Source organism: Ursus americanus, chromosome 29, assembly GCF_024610735.1.
Source record: "Ursus americanus isolate L20-20 chromosome 29, mUrsAme1.1.p, whole genome shotgun sequence".
Lineage (NCBI taxonomy): Eukaryota > Metazoa > Chordata > Mammalia > Carnivora > Ursidae > Ursus > Ursus americanus.
The window spans coordinates 8,419,337-8,439,069 of record NC_142155.1 but is presented as its reverse complement, the minus strand read 5'-3'; the positions used below and the strand labels follow the sequence as shown (position 1 = coordinate 8,439,069).

The 19,733-nt window shown below is 38.5% G+C and overlaps 1 protein-coding gene across 5 annotated transcripts in view; it reads right to left on the bottom strand.

The window, feature by feature from the left end:
* Positions 1–19,733, bottom strand: part of FILIP1 (filamin A interacting protein 1) — a 203,374-nt gene that overhangs the window by 103,393 nt on the left and 80,248 nt on the right. The gene's annotated exons all lie outside the window — the stretch shown is intronic.

Sequence of the window (19,733 nt, the reverse complement as noted above, 5' to 3'; positions counted from 1 at the left end):
TCAAAAGCCATTGTAATATAAAAAATTTATTTATTTATTTATTTATTTATTTATTTATTTATTTATTTATTTATTTTAAAGATTTTATTTATTTATTCGACAGAGATAGAGACAGCCAGCGAGAGAGGGAACACAAGCAGGGGGAGTGGGAGAGGAAGAAGCAGGCTCACAGCAGAAGAGCCTGACGTGGGGCTCGATCCCGCAACGCCAGGATCACGCCCTGAGCCGAAGGCAGACGCCCAACTGCTGTGCCACCCAGGCGCCCCTAAAAAATTTATTTTTAAAAAAGTGATTCTAAATCTCATGTCTATCAGAAAATTCAAACATCTGGGGAACCTGGGTGGCTCAGTTGGTTAAGCAACTGACTCTTGGTTTTGACTCAGATCATGAACTCAGGGTCATGAGGTTGAGCCTTGTGTTGTGCTCCATGCTCAACAGTAGTCTACTTGAGATTCTCTCCCTCTGCCTCTGCCCTTACCCTCACTTCTGTACTCTCTCTCTCTCTTAAATAAATAAATAAATAAATAAATAAATAAATAAATAAATAAAATCTTAAAAAAGAAAAGAAAATTCAAACATCAAACCCTGCCAGGAACCAGTTCAAAGTCACAATGTACAGAAAAATCCACATAGGGTGGAGGAGGCTTCGAATGGAGAGAGGAAAAGGGAAACTCAAAGGGAAGAGGGTGGTGTTGTTTTTAGTGATGTTGGATTTTGTTTTTCCATAACCTCTTTTTCAAAATCGTGGGGGGGGGAGGTTGTTTTGTTTTGTTTTATGTCAGTCATTTACAGTAATAAGAATAAGAGCACGAAGAATTGGGGAAAACAGATCAATTTCAAAATCAAAAATTTTTTAAATATTTTGAGGTAAAATAAAGAAAAAAAGACAAAGCAGCAGCTAACTTATCCCGTAGGGAGCACATTTGTGTCTTTCCATCATGAATGCTTTACAGATTCTCTGTCAGTCTCTGAGCAGAAGAACTTGACCAACAGGTATGTTACAAACAAACAAACCGAACCAAAGCCTAGGACTCAGAGTTCGAAAAAGAGAGCTCTAATATCCTGGGGGCTGTACTACAAAATGTGCCTAAACTCTTAAATATAGTAGCTTAGCACATGGGCTTATTTAAAACTCACAGTATAAATAGTCCTTCCCCTGAACAACTAAGCAGCAAGATTTTCATTACTCATTCCAGATAAAATACAGAGACTCGTTTTCTGAAAGTAAATTTCCTTTATGAACCCGACCATACTTAAGAAACCAAGGAAAGCTTTTCAAAACACTAGGTTTATAATAGAAAAATAAATACAGTGTGATGTTTCCTTTCAGATAGTGCATATTCAATTCTTTCAACAAATCTTTAAATCTACACCCATGCTCCTTTTTTGAACTCAACTCTTATAATGAAATGGACCCTTTTGTGTGTGTGAACTTTCTTCAGCACCCTAATTTTGAACAATATAAACTGAAGAAGTGGTCCTTAACACTGGCACACCTTTTTCTGGTTCATTCAGTGATTAGTTCTTGAAATTTTAGAACATCTTTTGTGCTTCCTTGGTGAAGAAAGAGTAAATGTGTCTTTTAATGGAAGCCAGAGCACTTCAGAGCAGACCTACTATACTTTATCACAGTTTGTTTGTGGGCAGAGAGGGCTGACTTAAGACCCCAGTCCAACAACAACAACAACAACAACAACAACAACAACAACAACAACAAAAAGATGATGAATAGAAAGTTTTGAAGGGGAGTAAAATATGCTTTTTTGGCATATTGATTATTTAAGAAATAGTAGACACAGATGAAGTTCTGAAAACTGAATAGAAATTACCCTTTGTTATGAAATATTAAATTTATATGGGAAATCTCCATTTGTAAGGGTGTCTCACTCTCTGTATCGAGAAGAAAAGAATGACTAACTTTCTAGAAACTCTTCTCAGCGGAGAAGATAAGGACTTAAATCTGCACAACACTTTACTCTTATTTACTGTGCTTTTCCTGGTAACCTCCCAGAACCGACTCCCTACCCCCAACATCTTTTGTCTTTAGCTGAAGATGATATTATGGTAATGGCTTGAGCCATTTCTGAGAATTCCTCTCTCGTGTATAGAGGAGGTATACATGTTATTAAAATTCTGTTTGTTTTTGTCTTTTTGTTACAGAGATGTCTCAGCCAAGAACCTAGAAAAGTATAGAGAAAACTTTTTCCTCCCCAACAATTTCAAATTTAACTCTTGAATTTTACACATCATAATAAGATACATGGGCTTCCCAAACTGAACTGTGACTCCCTACAACTCCATGCCACATGTGAATTCTTTTTATCTGAAATAATTTTCTCTATAAGATCTTAAGGCTCTTTGGGATGGTGCATCAAATATTGATTTGATAGCTTCAATTTAGATCATGCATTAATAAAAATTTCAGACAATAGTAAGATGGTAATGTTTTAAACTTAGTCATACACGGCCTTAATCATATACATTTGTATTTGGCTGTAGCATGTGTTTGTGTCCTATTTCCCTTGATTTTTTGTATCTTTTATAGGACCTACAGCATTTGTGTATTCCTAAATTAGGAAAATGCCTATCTATGTTATATGCATTTACTCAACTGTATTTACAAACATACAGAAAGTGACATTTACTTAGTGCAACTCTTTTTATAGTTAGTACTTTATAAAAGTTTCAGTCTGATTCATTTTTAGGTAAATTTTATTGTAGTATTGATAACTTTAATGGAATTAATGGAATTATATATATTTAGATTAATTATAGAATTAATTACTTTCACAGAAAAAAACACATTTTAAATTATTTAATTATTTTATATCACTAATCAGTTCAAAACCTTGAGTTCCCTATTCTCTTTCATGTTATCTCACTTTGACTGATGAAAACATCTCACGTGCTAGACCATGATGTTAATTCTGTCTTAGCAAATATTTTTCCTCTGTGACACTGAAATTTCACATTAATTGCTTTTTCTTTGACATGTGCACATGGATTTTAGTACTTTCTTGGTGATCCAAATAGGGTCTACTATCTTTATCTCCACAGCAAAGTCAATAGTCAGCACTTTTTCTATTTCAGCAATGTAAAAGTACTCAGAGATCACAAACCAGACAAGAAATATTTTAGGAAGGAAGTAGACACCATATACGAAAGTGAAAGACATAATTCTCAATAGTGTAATCACGTGTGCCATCAATAATGTCCACTTTATTTATTTATTTATTTATTTATTTATTTATTTATTTTTAAAGTTTATTTTTTTTAATGATCTCTATACCCAACATGGGGCTCAAATTTTCAGCCCCAAGATCAATAGTCACATACTCCTCTGACTGAGCCAGCCAGGCACCCCAATAATGTCCACTCTAAACTACTTTATTTTGAAGGAAGAAAATATCAAGACAATAATGACTTCCATGTATCACATTTAATGACAGCCATACTCTTCCTTATTCTAATAGTTCTCAACAGTTTTTTTTCTTTTTATTTAAATTCAATTTAACTAACATATATTGTATTATTATTAGTTTCAGAGGTACAATTTAGTGATTCATCAGTTGCATACAACACCCAGTGCTCATTCCATCAAGTGCCCTCCTTAAGGCCCATCACCCAATTATTCCATCCCTTCACCCATCTTCCCTCCAGCAACCCTCCGTTTGTTTCCTATAGTTAAGAGTCTCTTATGATTTTCCTCCCTCTCTGATTTCATCTTATTTTATTTTTCCTGCCCCTCTCCTATGTTCATCTGTTTTGTTTCTTAAATTCCACATATGAGTGAAATCATACGTATTTGTCTTTCTCTGACTGACTTATTACACTTAGCATAATACCCTCTAGTTCCATCCATGTCATTGTAAATGGCAAGATTTCATTCTTTTTGATGGCTGAGTGATATTCACATACATATATATATATATATATACCACATCTTCTTTATCCATTCATCTGTCGATGGACTTCTGGACTCTTTCCACATTTTGGCTATTGTGGACATTACTGCTATAAACATTGGGGTGTCTGTGCCCTTTTGAATCACTATGTTTGTATCCTTTGGATAAATACCTAGTAGTGCAATTGCTGGGTCATAAGATAGTTTTATTTTTAACTTTCTGAGGAACCTCCATACTGTTTTCCAGAGTGGCTACATCACATACTGTTTCTTAAGTGTTACACAGTGTGCTAAGCATTTTACATATAGCATCTCATTTAAATTAATATTCACATCAATCCTATGAGGTAGGTGCTATTATTCTCAGTTTTACAAATATGGCCACTGAGGTTGAAAGACATTAAATATATTTTTTCTGGATCACATAACTTCTCCTAGTGAATAGAAGAGCTAGTTTTTGAACCCAGGTCTGATTTAAAATATCTACTCACTATATGGCTTTCCTCTAAGTTCTTAAACACATGCAAATTGGAAGGGGTGGGGAAATACCTTGTAAATCAGATGATTCAGAAATATTTACAAATGTTTACTAAGGTAATGTTTTCACTTCATACTACAGAGTTGGAGAAATCCATTCATCTTCCTCCACAGACACTCATGCAAAACTCACACAGCAATTAAAATTAGGTTGCTAAGTAAATTACTTTTGCCAAAATAATTAACCTGCTGCAGAGCTTGTAAAATGATGAATCATTTTTAAATCATCCCAAGAAGCAACCTGGCTAAATATTAAGGATACAGGTTATGAAAACAGGATGTGAAGTCTGAACAGGGACCATCTGTGTTAAAAGTCCCGGAGTTGAACAATAGTAAACATTTAATCAGAGTTGACCAAATCCTGTCCATTGTGTTTACGGGAGTATCAGGCAGGTAACAGAAAAGGCATCCGGTACTCTGTAGGCTTCTTAATAGTTGATTGCACAGCTACAGGGTTGGGACACCTAGATAACAAAATTTCTGAAAGAAGCCAAAAATACCTTTGCCCTACCCCAGCATATACCCTTTGAAGAAAGTTCTCTTCAAGAAAAAGGTATAAATAAACTGAAAATTCACATCAGATTTGTAACCATCCCACCCCTTTTTTTGAATCATTGTTATTTGGGTCACAAATTCCTCTTTTTAATTAGCAAATAATCCTAATATAGTTCAACAAATACACTTACTTTTCCATTCATAGTAATTAGTCAGCAATAGTTTCCATGGAATTTGCTGACTAGGGTGTGAAGAAAAGAAATACCAAATGTTATTCCAAACCTCCCTCTTTTATCTATGGCCATCCCTCCTCGTCGGGCTCTCCCCCCACCCCCGCATATATTGGGCAATCACCAGGGCATACCGTCAGATGAATAATATCCTAGGAATCAGAAAATGTTTATAAAGACTTTGAGCCATTTTTGCTGAACCAACAAGTACATCTAGAGCATTTGAATAAGGAAAAGGAAAAGGACGAAGAAACAAGTCTACAGCAATGAAATATCCACTCTAGTGCCCACCTTCATTAGCTCCTGCAAATCTTGACCTTGAATTTCCCCCTTCCTTTTCTCACTCTTGCTCTCGCCTCCTTTCAGATTTATCTTTTCATGTTATGATTTAATGTTGACCACAAGACTCCTCATCCCTACCACCAACAGAAACGTTTTCTGCATAAATTAAGCTTTGGAATATTTCCTATGCTTCTCAAGTATCCAGCCTCTGTTTCTGGTTTTATTTTATCTATATACTTTTCCAAGAACCCACCTAGGGCAGGGGTGAGATATCACAATAATTTTATTCATATAATTTCTATTTTTAAATGACTTTATAGAATTATAAGGAAAATTATAGTACATAGTGAAAAGGAGAGCACATAATTACAGAAAAGCCTACTTTTTACAGTGTGGCCTGGCAGAAGGCCTGCTGCAAGGGAGGCTTCCAGAACATTAGCATGGAGCTGTCCTGGTTCTTTCTGTTGGACTTAAATGACAATACACAAAGCACCCAAAACTAAACGCAAAAGAAAACATCTGTTCTAGTTTTATGTGAATTTCAAAACATAAAAGAATCAAATAGTTTATTCTCTATTGATGCCAGATTATTCCCTCTGCATATCTTATTTACTTGGTGAAGTCTAATTATAAAGAGCCTAACTCATAAAATGTTCAAACATTTCTCATGAGATTATTATTCATTCTAATGGCACGGACTGCTCAGCAGCGTTCCTAGGTTTACTCTTACATTTTCTTTACAATTTTCTTTCACTTTCTTCATCCTATTTATGAAACAAGCCATGTTAAATGATTTTTCACTGCTCATTATCCACATTCATAAAATCTTCAAAATAACATTCTACTAGGACAGATATATCCAGACCAAATGAAAATTCTTCTAAATAATTCCACAAAATGTTAGAATTCAAGAAAGGGGATTCTCTTGGAGTCATTGCAGTGATGTTGTAATCAAAAGTTTAAGGAAAATATTATAACTGTGGCAAAATAGAAAAATATTATTCTACCCTAGCCCAAAACCATGGTGAAATATTTTATAAAGTTCTGTTTAATATTCTTCAAGGAAGATAAAAGCAGACCTGGCAAAAGTTTCCAGAAAAAAAAAAAATGAAGTAATAGATGAGGGAACTGCCATGAAATAAGAAATCTTTTAAAATAGGATACCTGAGTCTAAATGAATGTACAATTTGAAGGTTTTAAAACTTTGAATGTAAAATAGGGTGACCTCCCTTATCAACTGTCAGTTCACCTCTTTATACTCATTTCTAGCATTTATAACAGGTTTTGGGGTTTGTTATTGTTCTTTTTATTTCCTTCACAGAAATAAGGCTACTGTCAATTGTATAAAAGAGAAAAGCATTTAACTACCTAGAAATATACTGTTTTATAAAGAAGCGATGACATAATGACATAACATTTCTTCTGGCATTTTCAGCTTTAATGACTCATTCTTAAACCTCAAATACATTTAAAATATTTTTATATTTATAATATTTTATTATTGTAATTCTGATGTCACTATTCTACTAGACATAGTATATATTACATAATCACTGATTACAAAGAAAGAGTAAGGCCTGAGATTTAAGTGATTAAGACAACTCTTTAGCTTTCTGGTTAATTTTACTTATATTCTTTCTACTTGGGCACTACAGTTCTTTCAGATATTCTAACAGTACCTGTGGCCTCTAAAAAATGTTATCATTTAGTTTAATCAAAATTGCTAAACATTGGTTATATCATGTGACAAAGAGAACATCTCAAGAAAATTACCAGACTCCTGCTTAGCTGGAAACAGAATTCCTTCCTGTTATCTCATCGCTCCTGAAAATGTCCAGCCCCCGAATTGTAGAAGAATCAGTCATTTACCTTCCCCAACAACCATCTATCTGTAGCCAGAATGACAAATACCTTAGACTCTATCTCAGCAGTCTATATTTGATCAATTATTCTTAGATATTACCTCTATTCACAGTAATAATAGCTGACATTTACTGAAGAGCTCATTATGCTCTCAGCATTGGGGTAAGTATCTGACATACATAGTATCATTTCATGGAATCCTGATACCAATACATAAAGCAGGTACTATAATCCTTCCTCTTATAAAGATAAGGAAAATGAGGTTTAGAGACATTTAGACATTGGCCCAAAATAATATGGCCGGTGCCTGGGAAAGCCTGAGCTAGAACACAAGCCTGTTCGGATTCTCCATGTGCAAGGAGAAATCTGAATGGAAGCTTTCCCCACCATATCAGAACTACAGCAACACAAATGAATTCATAGCTACCCTTATATGGGACTGAAATAAGTTTAGGCTCAGAGGATAGCATCCACCAAATAGTCTCAAACAATAATAATTAATTCAGAATCCTACTGTTCCAACAGATATTTTTCTCTAATTTCTGCTTGTGTGATACCTTCCTCTAAGATCACACTCTCTTCCCCTATTGCTCCTTCTATGCTGCCTTTCTACTTCTCTGTGCTTGAGGTTTACAACAAAGCTGAAGAGGAACTTTGCCCTTGCAGTGTTGACTTCTTTTTTGAATTGAAAAAGTAACTAAGACTCCAGAAACATGGCAATTGTTATATGACTGGATATGAATTGAAAAGATTTTTTAAATTAGGCAAATTAAGAAAAATTCTAGTTTGCCCAGTAGCTAATTGCTTTGGTAAGCCAACTGTACAAATTTTCTGTTAGAAAAAACATGTCTTTCTTGGGGCACCGGGGTGGCTCAGTCGTTAGGCGTCTGCCTTCGGCTCAGGGCGTGATCCTGGTGTTCCGGGATCGAGCCCCACATCAGGCTCCTCCGCTGGAAGCCAGCTTCTTCCTCTCCCACTCCCCCTGCTTGTGTTCCCTCTCTCGCTGGCTAGCTCTATCTCTGTCAAATAAATGAATAAAATCTTTTAAAAAAATGTCTTTCTGCAGCAAATATTCTTAAATAATATTATTGCATTATCAAGAAATGTGAGGCAAATCACAAGTGTTGGTCAGTGTTGACAAGATGGGTTAACGAGAAGAAAGCCATGCTGTGGTTTGGATATCACTGCTTCATGCTACCAAGGGAGTAGATGAACTACTGCATGGATCACCCCATCTGTGTGCCACCGATGACCTCATGTGTTCTAACTGCCTACGCATACGTCAATTGTATTCGGGTGGCCTTTAAATGCCTTTTCTTTTCAAACTCAAGACCATTTCTTAACATAAAAAAGCAAAACTTAAAGTCAGTTATAATGGAGGGAGTCACGGGTTGTGTCTGTTTTTAACTCTTCCTGACTTCTGTCTTTTCTAATTATCCCTGAACACCCCTTGTCTTGCGTTAGATCAGAGCATAGGAAGCCTAAATTGAAAACAGAGCACAGCTACTTTATAAAACAAGCAAGGAAAAAAGCAAAAATTCTATGAATGCAACAGAAATCATGTGATTGTCATGGATGTTTATCTGATGTTTAAAGACTCTTAGCAGTCTGATACTGTGTGAAGAGGCTGTGAATTCTATATCAATCAACCAATCTTCATAAACTTCGTTGCTATGTGAATGCAAAGCCTGGCAAAGAGAGTAAATAGAATTTTGTGATTAGCTAATTCGAATGCATCAGGAATTTAAGTTACCTAAAATGTCCTGCTACCATAATACAGAAGTTTCAAACACAGTGTGTGGGCAGGAAGTACGTAAGAAAATGAGTCACCACCTTTTGGAATATTTTTTTCAAACACATAGTGGCCCCAAACCACTTCTTTTTTCTCCGCCCTCCAGCCACACTACCTCAGCATACCCCCAACCCTACAGTGGACCTTAAGGTGTCCCGTGACCTCATACATCCTTAGCATTAGTTTACTTAAGTTGCTGACTCCTCCTGGAGATGTTTGCCATTAAACCTAAGGACTCAAGAAAGCCATGTCCCCACTGTTAACCCCACATTCACTTATTCTGTAACCGTGGACAAATTACTTAACCGTTCCAACTGGTAGCTTTCCCATCTGTACAATGAGGATAATAATGCCTGTTCCACCCTTGCATATATGTGAAATCATAATGCCTGCTCTACTCGATATGTATGTGAAAATACTTACTAGCAGTAGTAAGGCAGGAAGCATTCATCTGCAGTAGATTAACTATTGAGGTCATCAAACACCTCTCAACACCCCCATATAGGTGCCACCAGAGACAGACACTTCACTTTCAACTGTGATCGTCTAACACAGGAGTCAACAACTTTTAATGTAAAGAAGTAAATATTAAATATTTGGGGTTCTGCAGATCATGTGGTCTCTGCTGCATCTACTCAATTCTGCTGCAGCCACAGACAATACATCAACAGATGGGTGTGGCCAGATTCGACCCCTAGCCCCTAGCTTGCCAACCCTGATTTAGACTGTGTGACAATTATAATTAGTAGGTGCATTTAAACTGGGAGAAACGGAAATGGTTTCTGCCATTTCCCACTCCCTCCCCCCGTTTACAGTAATGAGAAAAATGGCTAAAAATAAGAGCGAAGAAAAAATGAGAGAAATATAATGTAGTAGCTATGCCATCTGCCTACCTATCCTCTTCTCTTCCAGATAATTTGAAGGAGGGCATGAATATAAAAAGGTTCCTTCACAAAGCTTGAAGAATCTCAGGTGGAAGAACCTGATGTGCTACACTTTGAAAGTAGGATTCCCAGTGGCGTTAGTCATGCCATGGGATTTGCAGGCAGATGATAGAGACTTAGCAGCACGTGTCTGTGCAAAGGGGCTGATGGAGACTGATGCCCACTTCGTATAAGATACACAACGGGCTGAGTGCCTAGCAAGGGTGGAAGGTATCTCGGAGTGACAGCTGGCATGCCACTAGAAGGCAGAGGGCTTCAAAGCATGCCACGCAAAGTGAGGATGAAACAGAAGGTGCGGCTCCTCTTCAGGGAATCTGCAGCACCTGTGAGAATATGGTAGGCTTCTAGGACAGTGGGGGAGATGGCACATGCCCAGAAAGAGCATAGCCACTACTTTCACCTGCAGCCAGGCTGGGAGATGACAAGAGGACATATAGGTAAAATGGCTTTATAGGCATGTGACCCATATAGTTGCACAGAGCCCTGCCTTTGGTTTAATGCTCTGCTATTGCTATCTTGAAACCCTTCATTATTTTTTGAACTAGAGGCCCCACATTTCCCTTATGCACCGGGCCCCCTAAATGATGTGGCCTGTCCTGACCGCAGCAGGGCAGTCAGTCTGAGCCAGATACTGGAGTTGCACCCACTGTTACTTGCACTAAGCTAGTCATGTTAGCCAACTTCCATACCTGCCCCCCACAGATGAAGCACCATGTTTGTGTGATACCCCTGAAATATGGTGGAAGAAAGCTTGAGAGGAGGGAAAGTCTGAAATGGAATTCTGGTTTGTTCTAGGACTGAGCTATGTATATTGACTAAACTGAATAAAAGAAGAGAAAAAAAATCAGCAGGTAAACTTGAATTTACCAGGAAGTATCCAGGTTAAGCTCTCCACCTCAGACGGGTATTGGAGGTAAGAAGTATAAGAGAGGTATCTAAAGAATAAAGTTGAATTCAGTCACAAAGAAATAAAGTATTAGAATTATGTCCTTGGGTTTTATGGGGTGTCTTAACTATGAAACATAACACTGGGTATAGTTTATAAACCATAAGTGCTATAGGACCTTCAGGCAATATATGTAAAGAAGTTTTCCTTTAAATCACATCACTATTACTCCTGCTTTTGCTTTGAAAACGAAGAGCAAGAAATAAGACTCATATGTAGAGACTGGAAGCAACCAGAGCTCAAGGATTTTCCAACAATGAGATTTTTGTGCAGAACCTCTGAGAGGAAGTCGGTGAGAAGCTTTTGGAAAGAGGGAATGATACAGAGGTCCTCTGGCCCAAAGATATCCATTGCTTTCTCTGCCCCTCCTGTACTCAGTCTTTTAGGCACATTGCCTGACTTCCCATCCATATTCCTCACCTATGCCTTTCATTGAAATTATAAAAATAAGATCCCAGTGATTTCTTTCTGCTGCATGAGAGGCCTTCCCAGCCCAGATTTGCCTGAAGTGTTTCCCAGTCCAAACATGACCTCTCACCCACTTATTGAACTCTCACTCTTCCAGAATCTCAGGATAGAGTTAAGAAATAGACCTCTCTAAATGTAAATCACATAGTTAGGTCACTACCCTAACTCTATATTCCTTAGTCTTTATGAACCCTAGTGAATCTTTGACTGAAATTAAAACAGAAGTAGCCATTTTTAAGAGGCTAAAAGTAGGGCAAAGACAATATTTCTTTAAGTCATACCACGAGGGGTGCCTGGGTGGCTAAGTTGGTTAAGCATCTGCCTATGGCTCAGGTCATGATCCCAGGGTCCTGGGATCAAGCCCCACATCGGGCTTCTTGCTTAGTGGGGAGTCCGCTTCTCCTTCTTCCCCTGCTTGTGCTCTCTCTCAAATAAATAAATAAAATCTTTTAAAAATCAGTCAAGCAAGCAAGCAATCATACCACTAGGCTGTTTAATGTAAAATAAGCCATGGCAGAGGGAGGCCAAGAAGACATCTGGGAACATAGTTTGTCCTCCTCTTCTGTCCTGAATGTGCTTAATTTCTAAGTCCCTTTCCCTCCCTTACTAAGTACCAATATTCTTTTTTTTTTAAGATTTTATTTATTTATTTGACAGAGAGGAAACAGCCAGCGAGAGAGGGAACACAAGCAGGGGGAGTGGAAGAGGAAGAAGCAGGCTCCCATCGGAGAAGCCTGATGCGGGGCTCAATCCCAGAATGCTGGGATCACACCCTGAGCCGAAGGCAGATGCTTAACGACTGAGCCACCCAGGTACCCCTAAGTACCAATATTCTTTTATGTGTTAGTCCAATATCCCTTTTTTTGGAGAGCCAAGCTGAACCCAGAGTTCACATAGCAGACGTAACTTGGCTCCTAAAACTTGGTTTGGGGATGAGGAAGCCAGAAGACCAAGGTCATACAGCCTGCCAGAGCTCTAGGACCAACTGCAGGTAGGGAAGCTCCCTCTGAAAGCCTAAGGCAGTGTTTCCCAAACTTCAGAGTGCTTCAGAATCACCCAGAGTGCTTATTCACACTCGGATTGTTGGTTCCCACCCCAGACTTCCAAACCTATGGGTCTAGGGTAAGGCCTGAGAGTTTGCATTTCTAACAAGTTCCCAGGAGATGATAATGATGTTGGTCCCAAACTATACATTGAGAACCAACGTTCTAGGACAAGATAAGGCTAAGATAGGTCTGGAAAATGGCAATGAGGCCTCAAAATATCTACCTATTTCAACTAGAAACTCTCTGCTCTTCTCATAACTAAACTAGAAATACTTGACCTGACTGGAAAAAATATATATTATTTGTAACTATTTACATTACTGATTACATGCTTAATTACCATTCATCCTCCAACAGGGTCCCTGTTTGAGGGTTTAGATTTGTAGGTTAAAAAATGATGTCCTACAGGCCAAAATCTCTTTGCAAATATGGATTGAAAGGAGCAATTAATTAGACATTTTTTTTACTATGTATTGTTTATTATTTATTTGCAAATTTTCATTTCTTTTCTTTAAAGTTTTTATCTAAATTTCAGTTAGCTAATCCATAGTGTAATATTACTTTCATGCGTACAATACAGTGACTCAACACTTCCATATAACACCCAGTGCTCATCATAGCAAGTGCAGTCCTTAATCCCCATCCCCTATATCACCCATCCTCCCACCCACCTCCCCTCTGGTAACCATCAGTTTGTTCTCTATTGTTAAGAGTCTGTTTATTGGTTTGCCTCTCTCTTTTTCCTTTTGCTCATTTGCTTTGTTTCTTAAATTCCACAAATGAGTGAAATCATGTGGTATTTGCCTTTCTCTGATTTCACTTAGAAAAATACTCTCTAGCTCCTTCCACATCATTGCTATGCACCCCGATGTTTACTGCAGCATTATCTACAATAGCCAAATTATGGAAATAGTCCAAATGTCCACTGACTGATGAATGGATAAAGAGGTGTAGTGTATATATATATTATGGAATATTACTCAGCCATCAAAAAGAATTAGACTTTTTTTTTGGTAAGAATATTTCACGAAATAATCTAGATACACAGATTTTATTGAAGAAAATCAGAATATCTGGTACAACTGAGCCCATCTTCCCACATATCTACATTTAGTTGGAGCTGAATCATGGCTGACTCATTTAGTTGGAGGACTTACTTGCTAGCTCCCCACCAGTCCTTACCACTCTGCGTTACCTCTTGAACACTAAGACCCAAGAGTCGATTGCCATATATTTATTACTACGTTTGCACTATGTTTTTCTTCTAGTACAGAAATTCTTCTCTGTCCCTAAGGATAAAAACAAAAGCTACATCAAGAGAGTTTCTGTTTTGAGGAAAAAAGGAGAGAATATTTAGTAATGACTACTCCTATGGGCTTAATATGCAAACACTCTGCCAGTTTTATTTGTTTATTATCTGCCTGTCTTCTGAAACCGTTTGAGTTTGGGTCCAATCTGGACAAGCCTGGGTCTAGGGTGAGGCCTGAGAGTTTGTATTTCTAACAAGTTCCCAGGAGATGATAATGATGTTGGTTGGCAGGGAGAAATGCATGGGGGAGGGAGTAGAGGCTAGAGGCAGACTCTGGGTGCGGGATGGCCAAAGAAACCTCCTGCAAAGAAGCTGTCCAAAAGGAAGAAGCTGTAGTCTATCACAAGCTTGATCCAAGGACAATGTCACTTTGTAACAGGAGAGGAAATATTGTGCGTAGCAGGGAACGTGCTCCTGGGGATGCCTCCACAGACGCACAGTCAAGCTAAGGCTGACAGAGGGCTACAATGAAGGCATAAATGGGAAAGAGAGGTACACCAGCAGAGGCTCTGTATGGAGCTCGGACCTGGCTTTCAGCAGTGGCCATGCAGGAAACACAGAGAGAATTGGGGGAACTTCTGCATGGTCACTGTTAGAACCAGCAGCAGTAGCAGAGGCACCAATAGATCTTCAAGCCAGCTCAGGGGCAGGGCAGCATTGGAGGGCCAGTAGACACCCTCTGGGGACAACTTCTTAAACTAACCTGAGGAAGGTGGAGAGAAGGTTCTATATTAATTTACGTAGAAACTAAGACAAGGAAATACTTCACTGATCTCTTACTGTTAAATCCTTGGTTTTCTCAGCTGGAGAACTATGGGCTATATTTCATTCCACAGACTTTTTTGTGTACCATCATACCAAATAACAAGCACCTAAGAACCATTCTAGGTGCAAGGACACACAAAAATATAAAACAAGTTCCTTCCCTCAAGAATGTCATAGTCCAAGATATTGGTTCCGAAATTTTTTTGACAGTTCAAGGCATTATTTGAAAATGTAATTACTTATCCTGAACATTTGTATATTTATTTATGAAGTATAAGTGTTATGCTAATCTCTTAATGTATTAGGCATATTATAATTATATCCAAAAATAGATAAAAACTAAATATTAATAAACATCATAAATAAATACAATGGAAGCTCATAGCCTAATGACTTCTCATGTGAAAAACTGCCTACAAAATAGATATTTAAACAGATTTTTAAAATAAAAGGCATCTCGACGAATGCTTTAATAGCAATCTTGGATGTGAAACATAACAAGATCTGATCCTGAATAAAATCATAAAAAAAAAACTGGAAGTGTGCAAAGACACGCTTGTTTTATATTTTTGTGTGTCCTTGCACCCAAAATGGTTCTTAGGTGCTTGTTATTTGGTATAGTGGTGCACAAAAAAGTCTGTGGAATGAAATATAACCCATAGTTCTCCAGCTGAGAAAACCGAGGATTTAATAGTAAGAGATCAGTGAGGTATTTCCTTATCTTAGTTTCTACGTAAATTAATATAGGCTGTTGATTAGGACAGAGGGGCAAGCTTTGAGGACTGAGCATTTCTCAGATTGCTGTACTCCCCTGGAGTCTGGGGGATGAGTAAGCTCTTTCCAGGCTAAAGGAAGAGTATAAATAAAAGTGCATTGCTGTTCGGTGGCCTGATGTGGACGTAGAAGAAGTTCAAAATGGAGGACAAGTGCAGCAAAATACTAATTACGTGTGTAACAGAACATAATGGACTAACCCAGGCAAGTGGCATCTTATAATAAGACTGCACTCTGTGTTTGCACGTTCAGCCTTCGGTTTGTCCCTCATATGGTACTGTTATTCTTCCACATCAGAAAAAAAAAGAAAAAGGAACCTTGGTGGTTGCTATGGTAACTAAATAGTGGGAGCAAGGGCAGAGGAAGGCCAAGGAATGTTCTATAGTTACACACCAAGAAAGTACAAAACACAGGTTATTTTTAATTTTTGGCTATGTTCCTATAATTTTAATGTCTAAAAATTAAGATGTACGTAAATAGTAAAGTCTGTTTCTCATGCAGCCATGAGAAAAAATACTTTCTCAGTAATTCAATACTACCTCCTTATTTTGTTGACGTTTCATTTTCATCAGCTGTCATTCAAGCCAACCAAAATGCCCAAAGTGAGCATTTTCCAAATTTATAACCAGGGAGGGTGTCCTTTACCCTTCTTCCCCTTGTTTTCTGTGCTCCTCTGTTCTTAGTAGACAAGCATGACTCACCATCAACAGAACACAAATTGAGAATTGCTTTTCTAGGAGTGGTGGTGATGTGTTTGCTTTCTGTCATCAGTATTCTCTCATCTAATGACACTTGTGGCCAAAGACAAAGTTTTGCCAGGCAGCTGACGAACCAGAGTAGGGAGGTGGCATAGCTTGTGAACCAGAGAGTTTTCCTCTAGACCAGCCATAGCCAGCTGTTCTAGGCAGAGAATGTGCCTGCATTATCGGACTCGTGGGCCAACTAAGGTAATGAGCCTGAACATCCCTCTGTTCTCTTTATACCTGTGCTCTAAGAAAATGTACCCAGTGACTTTGGGGAGCATAAGAAGAAATATAAAACAGAAAAGCCAAAAAAATCAAAACTTCAGAAGAGAACTACTTTCTAAAAATCTCTCACAATACTCTATGTAAAAGATATTGACATATATAAATTGTGTGAAAACAGAGTTTCTCTTCCAAGAATTGTAAATAGCTGAATTTTGCTTGAACCAAAGTCCTAGACAGGGACCACACACTTAGAGGTTTTCTAATCCCCCATATATTTCACTTAGATTATAGACCAATCATACCCTACATTTGGTAGGCTGTTTAGATTTTACTAAAAGTCCCACTGTTTTCATCAAATCATTTTGTCGATTATATATTTATAAATACCATACCCTACATACGCATGTATCATTGAAAAGGAAATTTTAGAATAAATTTTTCTTTGTCACTTTAAAATATATTGCTCAAAACTAAATTTAAAAACAGTATTCATGTTACTGTCATTAGTGAAATTATTTTCAGGATCCAATGTATTATTTACATTCAATACATGCTTATTAAATGATTTCATAGTGCCCAGCACTGGGTAAAGAAAGGAATTCTAAGTGGTTTGTATCATTATGGAATTCACAGTCTAGTAAAATTGTTCCAATTGAATAGTTAAGTCACAGTCGGAGCTGGAGAAATTAGTAAGATCTTTTGCCTGTGCTAGCTGATTGGCTGAATGAGTTATTTCCAGGTCAATTCATTTTAAATTTATTATAAAAAATGAAGCAATATTCCTATCTCAAAGCCAGTTCCACAAAACTGTTACTAAACACCTTCCCTATGCAAGAGGGCATAGGTTTCATCCATAATGGCTCACAGGGAGTGAATATTTAATGTGATCTTTAAAAAAAATTTTTTTTAAAGATTTTATTATTTATTTGACAGAGAGAGAGACAGCCAGCTAGAGAGGGACCACAAGCAGGGGGAGTGGGAGAGGAAGAAGCAGGCTCCTAGTGGAGGAGCCTGATATGGGGCTCGATCCCAGAACGCTGGGATCACGCCCTGAGCCGAAGGCAGACGCTTAACAACTGCACCACCCAGGTGCCCCTAAAAAAAATTTTAAAGTACTCTGAGAGTACCTGAGTGGCGCAGTCCCTTGGGTGTCCAACTCTTGGTTTCGCCCCGGTCATCATGTCAGGGTCGTGGGATGGAGCCTGACCACCAGCTCTGTGCTGAGGGAGGAGTCTGCTAGGGACTCTCTCTCCCTCTCCCTCTGCCCCTCATCCCGCCCTGCTGAGCGCTTTCTCTCTCACTGTCTCTCAAATAAATAAGTAAATCTTAAACAAAAATTCTTTAAGTACTCTGTATTCTAGCAGTTGATTTTTTCAACGCACAAAATTGTATCACGTGTGCAATGGCAACTCAAAGGCCCTTATCACTTTGTTCGCTTTTCTTCAGAGAATGATGCTACATCATTGGGGATTCCTTTGCTTTTTTGATCTTGAAATATGAATGGATGGATAAGTGATTGTTAGGGGCTTAACCAATCATGTCTGCCTGAATTCAGATTCTAAATTTTTGTGCCTCTGCCATTTCACAGATTGAGAACTTAAAATCATGCCCCCTTAGAATACAATAAACTGGAAGTAAAATTATGGCCTCTCAAACTCTGTTCCCTGCCTGTGATTGGGGACCTACAGATTCTCCTCAAAGATCCTCACTCTTCTAGGAATAGAAGTCCCCGCCGGGAAAGGGTGAATAACTGCTCCTCGGTGCTGTCCTGACAGCTACAGAGAGACTCTCGTATTTCCTTCTCTCTGGCTCCTGCTACCAGTGGCCTCTCCTGTCATCATTGAAGCTGCTGAGATGTTCTCAAGGCAAGAGATCTCAGGAAGTCCAGAGCCTCCAAGGTTTACCCCAATGTTCAGATGCTACCCAAAGTTCCCACACATTGAAGGCTACGGTGAGGCCAGAATCTCTGTGCTTGTTTAAAATCTTTGGGACCACAGAAGCCACAGAGTCACAGAAGTCACTGCTGCAAAAAGCCTCCACCTGTAACTGCAAATGTACCAAATGTTGGCAGAAAGGGTCGCTAAAATTTTACTGGGGCCAGGAGATCTGTGGGATAATCTGGTTGAAAGTGGGAACAAGGGATTACAGATTATCTCAAAGCTCCATTTGCTTAGAAAGCACACTTATGCCGTATATTACTAGTTGTTTGATGGACCCATAAGCAGTTGCTCCTGGAGGTTATGGGACAGATAAAGCCCTGCCCCTAAGCTATTTTTTGATGATGACACAGCTGGAGAATTTATCTCTTCCTAATTCATTTTGGGTTGTCATCTTGTGCTCACAATATGTCAAAGATTTGGTGAGGTTTCACTGGACACTGGCGGAAATCCTCTGGGTATAGGTTAAGGACAAAGGACAGTGATATACTGGTAAACTAGCTCTCCGAGGGGAAAAAAAAATTCCTGATTGGTAGGCAGCATTTGCAGATTTCCATGGCGTAAATACCCCATCATGGCCAATTTCAAGCTACCAACATGACATCACTGAACACAGAGCTGAGAAGAGATGAGCACAGTCGGCTCCTGCAAGCCACTGCCAGCTGGCTCCAGCACACCCCTGAGAAAAGGCCAAGTAACTGCAGCCTCAACCTCCTGCTCTGACTTTTCCGTGCAGGCAGAATCAGATTGGAGAGATGTCCCTGCATTCCTATGTAAGATGTTATGAAGGTGGAAGTAGGAAAAATGGATATATCAAATAAACCTAGCATCGCTTGCTGCTTCCTTCCCTTAACCCTTTGTCTGCCTGATAAGTATGTTCCGCCAAATCAAGCCTCAGTCCACAGTATTGTGGCTTTTCAAAGCAGATGGGAAAGCAGGTAGAAGGAGGAAAAAATCAGGCTTGTCTTCTTAAAAGTATGTGACAATAAGCTAGGGAGAAAATATGTGAGTTTGTATGGACAAACTTCAATAGCCTCTGTAAAGAAAACAAGCTGGATTTCGAACTGAAGTCAATGTTTTGCTCTTGTTTTCTGTTCTTTTATTAGAAATAAAGCTTGGTTCATAAGGATATTGGCTTTCTCTTCTTCCTCACGCTCTTCATTTCAGTAATCCTCTTGGCCAGGGATGCCTCCTGGGAGAGCCTGGGTCTGTGGTATTTCGGTAACAGTTACTGATGTGTTGATACAGTCAGGGATCTCTCCTGACTCGCTATGAAGTAACGGCCTCAAGTACAGTCCAAAAGATGATGTCAAAGATACAGACAAACAAACAGTGACCTTGAAGATTTCTAGTGCATCCCTAATGGAACAAACGGAGCAGTGCTCATTGGTCGGTCATAAGCCTCACAATTTGCTGAGAACATATTTGAGCTGGGGAAGAACTGTTGTCAAGAACCAAGAATTAGTCATCAGT